The following is a 9,455-nucleotide window of genomic DNA, read 5'->3' on the forward strand; positions in this document are numbered from 1 at the left end:
TGTGTGTGTTTGCCATTGGTCAGCCAAATTGGTTGAGCCAATGTTACTGTGTCAGGATGCAAAAACAAAAAACAAACAAATATTTTTTGTTTGTTAATTTTAATATATATTTAACAAAATCTAATTTCAGATAGATTATAGTTGTCTATGCATATTAAGAAGGAACAGGAGTGCTTTAACATTAAAATTCTCACACTCATAAGAAAAGTGTTTTCCAAATGAATGAATGTGGATGTGGAACTAATCAGAGAGAAACGAAAGAAACTATTAAAATATTTTTTTATCAAAAAAAAAAAAAAAGTTAAATCATATCATAGCATAGCATTTTTTTAATAGCCTAATTATCTGCAAAGTGTGCACTCTTGTATATTTCATCGAAAATATCCCCATATTAGGAACAGACCTTCACCACAGCTCTGGAATTCCAGTGACTGTAGGATGTGACAGCCAGAAGACTGGATTAAAAGAGGGAGAGAGCAGAGAGAGAGAAAGCACTGTCCTAGATTAGGACAGTAGAGCATTTAAAGTGTCTGATTCATCGAGCTTGAAGTGCAGCAAAGATTAAGTGAGATTTAGAAGGTGTGTGCTTTATGTGTGTGTGTGTGTGTGTGCGTGTGTGTGTGTGTGTGTGTGAGAGAGAGAGGCCCATCATTCTTAGAGGTGTGCACCAGGCCACCAGGACGCATTTAACCCAGGGAGAAATTAAATCATGCTTCTGAGCCACACAAAGCTTCACACAGGGTGAGTCAGCAGCCAGCGTCCGCACACACACACACAAACAACTGCGCATTTCTACATGCTGGAATGCGGTAAATAATCAGAGAGAGAGAAACAAAATATCAGTTTAAATGTGGCATTAGAGTGCATGTTCGCCACCTGTCATGGTTATTTAGAAAGCAAGCAATGTTATCGTGCTAACCAATCGTTTAGTGCTCGACCTGAAACGCTTTCGCACACACATACGTGCTTACACGCAAGTGCCACACCAAACACCGGGCTGACAATACCTCATCTATGTTCACACAGACACGAAGTGGGAGTCGGGGAAGGAGGCTCAGCAGCGGAGAAAAGCAGAACTGACAGAATTAAGAGGCCCTAGCAGGAAAACATCAGTAGAGAAGTCATCCCAATGCATGGCAACAGAGCAGTTCCCATGGTGCACCGCAGGCAGCCTATCTCGGGGGTTTGAGGCAGGTAATAGGAAGCTGTAATGATAAAGACGGGGAGAGAAGCCACAGGAGCATCTTCCATTCAGCTCTTTTCTCAGAGAGAGGGAGAGAGAGGGGGATGAGGGGTGGAGAAAAGACTTTCTATCAGAGGCAGACTTCCATTTGAAAGCTGTGAGTTAGGCAATCTGTGGTCTGGATGAAGTGAGAATGCTGAACATGAGAACCTAAAGAAGAGAGAGAAGTGGATGTGATTGCAATACAAACTAGGGATGTAACGATTCACTCAACTCAAGGTGTGATACGATTCACGATAGCCTACTGATTTCACGATATGATTTTCTCACTTTTTTTTTAAGAAAATTAGATTTAAGACAAATCATAAATTAAAAGGTGTCCTTTTATTTTTTTTTTCTCAGACAAAATGCTGCACATTTCTTTGTGAAATTGAAATATGTCAAATAATATAACCACTAAATTGAAATTTTAAAACAAATCCCAAATTAAATAAATAAATAACACAAATGACAGAAATCTCTTCATATAAAAAAACTGTCTTTGCCTGTGCTCTTTCCATTTCAAGGGATAGTTCACCCAAAAATGAAAATTCTGTCATTCATTACTCATACTCATGTCGTTCCAAACCTGTAAGTCCTTTGTTCATCTTCAGAACACAAATTAAGATATTTTTTGATGAAATCCGAGAGCTTTCTGAGCCTGCATAGACAGCAAGGAACTACCAAGGCACAGAAATATAGTAAGGACATTGTTAAAATAGTCCATGTGACATCAGTGGTTCAACCGTAATTTTATGAAGCTATGAGAATACTTTTTGTGTGCAAAGAAAACATGAAACTCACATGTTTAGATTTGGTCAACCAATCAGAGGAAAGGAGCTTCTCATGACCGCCCACATGTGGAAAACGAATTTTAAAGTCGTTTATCCGTTTTCTACCCGTGAACCAAAAAAAGAAAAATCGAGCTGAAATCTCTTTTTTTTTCTTTATTTTTTGAACAAACGGAAAAACAAATAAAGGCGCCATTTTCTCGTTTCTGCTTAAGTCGTTTCAGTTTGAAAAACAAACTATCAGAACATTCACGGACCCGATGGATCCTCTGCAGTGAATGGGTGCTTTCAGAATGAGAGTTCAAACTGCTGAATAATTCATGAGTAATCCACATGACTCCAGTGCATCAATTAATGTTTTGTGAAGATTTTGTTTGTAAGAAACAAATCCACCAACATACTTGTTTAGAGCTGTTTCGGACTGTTTTCACTTGTAAACGGTGCTTGATCTGTGCATATTTCTCTCCTGATTCAGACGAGATGACTTTTTCAATGGAGAAAGCAATATTATGGATAGAGGACTCGTATTTTAGTCGGAAGTTAAAAACTCCTTGATGGATTTGTTTATTAAAAATGCAGCTTGTGGATTACTTACATTACTTCTGGATTATGATGGAAATAACAGCATGTTAGGCGATTGGCATTACCAATGCTAATTGATGAATGTTGGGGATTTGTAACTATGGCTTGTAACTAAGCATTCTTGGATATGGCCCATCCGTATGCAAAGCATTCTGGAGGCTAAATTGAATCACATTACATACAAGACAGACAGTGCCTCGCGGGCTACTGCGGCAGATGAGATCGTAAAGCTTAATTTCCATGAGACTGCATGCGTTTAAGGAGATCTGGCATCCAAACTTCATATTTATTCATCAAAACATGGAGTCTTGAACACTTAACAAGCTTTTCTCTCCTCCTCTGTTAAACCCATCAGGGCCTCTTGACGGTACAGCAGGTGTTTATGTATTTTGTTTTTGTTTTTCTCTAACAAGGGAGGAAGAAAAAACTGAGAAAATACTTCCTTGTTGTTTTCCGAGTTCATCTTAAGAGTTTCCCATCTGCCATGTAAGCCGGGCGCTCTCTAGAGCAAATTCTGTTTGGCTGTGTGGCGATATCTCCAGGATTTTAATCCGGTTTGGCACTGCTGATAGGTGGCCCAATCCACTTTTCCTCACATGGTGACCAGAATATCGATCTACGGTCAGCGACGCCCCCCTCCTCACCCCTCACACATTCCATCTCACCACTGACCCCCTACGGCAGGATCAGGGGACGAAGTTAAACTGACCAATCAAGCGTGAGTCTTGGAAAGGCTGAAGGGATATTGGCTGATCGTATATTTGACAGGTTGAGCAATGAACCATTTAATTATGTCAGTTATTCATGCTTTCTCTGTGCCGAGGGTCAAAGCTAGTGTCTGGCTGCCTCTGCTGATGATCTTTTGGCATATAACTGACTCATAATTGCCAGCATAATCACCTTTTTTAGGAATTTGAAAAAAAAAAGTTCAATGTTTTCTATAGCTGTGGCAAGCAAGTACTTATTTTTAGTGCATAAACATATAAACAGCACACTTTCTGAACAGTGCAACAGCGAAAATCTCTATTGAGACAAAATTATGTGTCTACGAAATATGAAGTTATGCTTTTTTTTTTTCCTTTCGTCTCCAAGTTGAGATTTTTCCATCAGAGGCACTTGTAAACATCTTCCTCTTATACCCACAAAATAGCTCACTCTCTCATAAAAAACTCATCTCCTCAGCCTCCCGGTCATATTCAGTGTGTTATCATCGTTTAGAGAGTCAGCATGGCTCTAGAGCCGAGAGACGTGTAATATTGTCAACTCTAACAAATATAAGAATAGTGTCTGTCAGTATGATGGTTCTCTTGCACTCTGCATCCATCCACAGTTTATTTATTTTATATTATTATTACTATATTATTTTCAGAACCTAAAAAGCTGTTTGTTGTGGAATCCCATTTGGAATAAAAAAATATATAAATAAAATTAAAAATAAAAATGGTAATTGCAATTGCAATCTTATCACACAGTTCACAATTAATTTTCCTCTGAATACTGAGTGTACATCTAGCAAATGTTTTCGGTTTTGTTTTTTTGTTTTTTGTTTTTTAAAAAAGCTAATTATAACTTTTTATCTCACAATCCTCCTGACTTTTTAACGATGTTTTCCCACAATATTTTCATTAATAAAATGTTTTTTTTTTTTTTACATTATGGTACTATAGAGAAAATAATATGGATTATAAATTTAATATATTAAAATCATTCATTCAAAATTTTATTTGCATAACAGAATTTTTTTTTTCAGTCAAAATTTTTTCATACTATTTAAACTCTAGTTTTAAACTCTGTTTTTATTGGATAATTATACAATGCAAAAAAATTGCATTATGTATGTTTTGTTTGTTTGTTTGGTGGGTGGGTGGGGTTGTGCAATGTGAACCAGACATGTTTTGGTGAGATTCACTAATATCTGGTCCATTTCTGACGATTATAATATAATAATAATAATAATATAATAATAATATTAATTATAATAATCACATTTTTCTGAACGCAAGCATGTATTTTTCCTACTTGCTTGTCAGAGCAACACAAGAAAATAAAGGGCTGACCTAATTAAGTAATGAACCTGGACATCATAATAATGCAATGCTCGCTCTTTCACTGTCTGTCTTTCTACCGTTCCTGTGTCTCACTCACAGAAAAAAGGCGCATGCATTCAACAGGACATCTTAGTGGTTTTTTTTGTTTGTTTTTTTGTGTGGGGGGGGATTAGTAAATCTGCTGCCCCTTATCAGGGTAGATACACATCACATTGTCCCATAAGATTAAAAAGCTAAGTGTCATATAATGTCTCATGGTAATGAATGTGTGCTTCTTTATTAAGCTTCATTCAGACCATTGTCTCTCAGAAAGACAGCTGCTTCATCTGCTAATATCACGTCTCCACAGTGCGGGTCGCCCAGGTCAATTTTGAATGAAATTGCTGCTCAGGTTTAATTCTAAAATCGTATATTATCTTTTGAAGTGAGCGAGAGAGATCGAGAGTAAATAGGGTGGGTTTTCATCTATTTTCTGAAATAGCAAAGCAGCTCAGACAAAGATAAAAATTCTTAAGAGAAATTAAAGGAGTTTCATGTGAATGCACCAATGCATTAATTTGTATCACTGTTACTGGAGGTAATTTACCTAGGGCTCTGTAAAGGACCATTATTTGTCCATTCCAGGCTTTTCAGATGCAATTTCAATGACTTCCAGAAATGTCACTGTGTTAAAGTCACTTGTCTCTTTATGCTCAATTTGAGAAAACCCCAAAGAATATCTTGAGCTTTGGTGGAAGCAAGAACATCACATGCTCAATTTCACAAATTTACTTACATGTGAATGGAGAAAACATGTAAAACAGTGCAGAATCATATTATTTATTATAAACAAACAGTCAGTAACCATTCAGTAGGCCTACACTGTTTTAAGTCACACAGGCCTTAAGTGAAACAAAAAAGACAGAACTCAAACCTCCAGAGCCATGTCTGAAATCATGGGAATACTGTCGGAAATGTTGTCACAATTCAATCTGTCAGAGAGACAGGAAGACAGCAGAGTCAGGACGTGAGCATCATAGAGAGCCAAGTATATACTGAGTCACAGCCCCTGACATCGGCTCCTGCACCCACCCAAACCCCTCCTTCTCTCCGGGCTTTTGTTCTGTTGAGCATCTGCGTTTGTAGGGCTTCACTGAGCGTATTTCTATTTATTTTCTGAGTGGCAGCTTATGGAGGCTGGGGGACTGAATATGTTAGCTTCACCTCAGACAAAAATAAACCTGAATGTTACGGGCTAAACACAACCATGTCAATATTTCACACTTGCTGGGGGGGGAAATATTTTCATTATTTTTCCATCCCTCTCTCTCTCTCTTGTAAAAAGTGGAAATGAGAATGAGAGCTGAGCTCTAATAGCTGTGAGCTTTACTAATAGTTTAGAACATCTATTTGAGCTAATCTGCTTTCCTCTTTTATTTGTCTTTCTCTGTTACACATTGTTAAAAATGTCAGTATCTAATCTGTAGTCTCATATTTGATCCAATATTTGCTGAAAGATCTCAGTTTCTAAAGAGAATGTACATCTAAAACAAGTGGCTGTCAAAATTGGTTAAAATGACTGAATAAACCTGAATACATTAGATTAAAAATCATAGAGTATTTTTCAAGTGTCAGATCAGGTAGAAATTGCACTTTAATGGTGAAGTGTCATTTTTAAATTACCGAAAAAATGTATTAATTTGAAAACACCCTCATCTGTCATTGGCTGACCAAACAAATAGCCCTTCCTACAACAAGCGCCATAGTGCAACAATGCCCGCCCACTTTTTCAGTGGCTTTGATTCCAGAAGTATTTTTCCCATTGGGGATTAAAAAAAAAAAACCTCTTGCTTTAAGAGTTATAAGCCATTAACCAAACCAACCAGCTACAAGGTGAATCACAACATTACAAACTTTAATTTGTAGCAAAAACGTTTTTGAAAATTGAACAAAAAGACAAAGGTACACGACTCTTACAAGAACTACAACTGACTCAAAGGTACAAGAACTTGTCATGATTCTCTGATTAAAGAAGATTTATCTGCAGAATCAGGGGTATTTAGCAGGAATTGTGTTGTTGAACATGATTATTTAAAAAATAACTGAATAACGTAACTCACAGTAGGCCTGTGTTTAAAGGTTTATAAGTTATTGTTCAAAATCAATTTCTCTATGGAGAAAATTAATGGGATTTTTATTTCAAGAGCCCAAATGTTGCACTCTATACTTTTGGGGGGAATCAACCTACAAATCTGTATATTAACTAACTAACTATCTAATTAAATAAATAAATAATTAAATAAATAAATAAATAAATATTACACACATCACCTTTAAAAAAACAATAGCACATTTTTTACATTGTGTCATTGTCATTATGGCACTGTCAGTAATCACTGTTCTAAACAATTATATTTCCATAATCCGTCAGACATCAAACATTTTAATGTAAACTCAAATCTTTGACCACTTCCTCATATGCCTTGTTATTTTCCACTCACGTTTCTAACCATTTCTCACTCTTTCTATCTCCTATCCAACCATTTCTTTCCACGCTGTCCTTGAATAAAAATGAAGAGTGCATCTGTGGGTGCTCTGATGATTCTATCATCTGTCCAGGGGCTCACATTTACACCCCAATATCTTCATAACTCACACAGAAACTCACAGAGCGCCACACAAGCCAAGAGAGCACACAATGACATCTGAAGGTCTTAAGCTTTAGCTCCAGGGCTTGATGATTTGAGTGACTGATGTGTGTTTTAATCGGCAGCGCAATGAAGTCACTGGTAATAGAAAGAGAGAGTGAATGAGAAGGAAGGAGAGAGTACGACAGGAGGAAAAGAGAGGGAATGCAAAGAAGGGAGGACGGCAATCTAATGCAAATGGCTATGTTTGGAACAGCACATACTACTCTTATACTTCAACATGTATAGTAACGGCTACTGTTTGACTATTTACTGCTCAAATAATGCCTAATCTTAAGATTTTTGTAGCTGAATTGCAAAATTTCCATTCACTTGGTTTAGGCAGTTTTGACAAAATAAAAAAAAAACATATTTGTCAATAACGCATAAATTAAATAAGAGTTATGCAGTAGTACAAATAAACTGAATGTGGGTAAATAACCTGAACGCGTTTTAAATACACAATAATTGATTTGTTTCACATTTTAACTAAATGAATATTGCTTGTTCCACAGCTAGCCATATTTTAACTGAATACATTTAATTGTTTTCATAATGGACAGATTTATGCTGATTCTACGCGATTTTAATAAATGCATTTTGAAAATATTATTAATAAAATAAAAAGGTATGAAACATACAGCGTGACCCATCAATTCCAAATAACGAATACATAACTTTTAAAAACCAGTTATTTTTAATGAATCAACAACATACAGTGCAATCAATGAAGTGCAGTTCAAAAACAAATGACATTTTTAGTTGGTTCATTTTAGTGAATCAACAACATACAGCACAATCGGTGAAGTCTGATTCACGAATAAATACATTTTTTTTTAAGTCAGTTGTTTTTAGTGAATCAAAAACCAGTGTAGCCGATTCACAAACAAAACTCACAAACTTGAATCAGTCTGATGAATCATACACTGACTTAACTCACTGAATCAGAGCGGTTTAACATCTAATTATCATTACTTACAGTGAGGAATCTTTTTAATATAGTATATATAGGACAACAGAGAGACAGAGAGAGAGAGAGAAGTTGATGAAGGAAGCCGATATCAAGGCATAAAAGTTACAGAGAAATTGAAGAGAGGAGAAGTGCGAGGAGGAATAAAAAAGTTTTTTTTCCATCAGAGATGGGCAACATTTGGTGGAGAGATAGAGATTCTTAAGATGGGTCGAGGATGTGACTTTCTATCTCTCATCTGATTATAGAGCTATCGGAAATGTGCTGGGGAATTGTGTTCTGTCTGTGTTCAAGGCTTAAGCACTTGTCAGTTTCATTCCTCTATGGCAAACGATTACTTACAGACCCCTCCGACAGCAAGCTAATGGGCTTCTCAGATCTTGGCAGAGATTAGATGGTAGGACATTGCGAGAGATGGAGCAGAGGCTGAGAGGACATTTTTAAGGGAAATTACGCAAATGACCTTGGTATACTTATCATTGCGCTCCTTGCCAGGAATGTAGATGGTCTCCTTGGAAATTACAAATGATCTGAAACTCACTTGAACCTTGTAAACTGGTGTTTTTTTGTTTTGTTTTTCTCAAGGCAAAAAGACAAAATAAAAAGTTAACTTTTTTTTCTAAGTAACAGAAATGGTTTAATGGTTTTAGTTCTAGATGACTAGTCATGCAAAAGTTGTTGTTTAAGCCCTACACATCAGTGCTGACAAGAGATTAACTTGTATTTAATGTGAAATATTGCATTAAGATAATTTAAACAGAATTCATGCAACAATTTTACTTTTTTCTTTTTCTGTAGAAAGAGATTGTAACATAGAGACATACACTGAAAACAAATAAACATTCACTCTTAAAAACAAACTGCTGTAATTTATGTGACACTCACTCACTGTTTTTGTGTCTTTGTAAGGTTCTCATTAAAAAGTTACTCTCTGCTTCTTTCTTCCTGTCATCGGATGCTCAGAAAAAGCGCTTTAATCACCAGACTGATTCTTACGGTGACCGAGAAGTGCAAAACAAATCACAATTCTGAAAACAAAATAACAATTCAGAAAGCACAACAACAATTCAGATAACATTATAACAAGTCAGAAAACACATGACAAATTCGAAAACAAAATAACAAGTCAGAAAACACAACGACAAATCCGAAAACAAATTAACAAGTCAGAAAACA

This window comes from Sinocyclocheilus anshuiensis, unplaced genomic scaffold, assembly GCF_001515605.1.
Source record: "Sinocyclocheilus anshuiensis isolate Anshui unplaced genomic scaffold, SAMN03320099.WGS_v1.1 scaffold1890, whole genome shotgun sequence".
Classification (NCBI taxonomy): Eukaryota; Metazoa; Chordata; class Actinopteri; order Cypriniformes; family Cyprinidae; genus Sinocyclocheilus; species Sinocyclocheilus anshuiensis.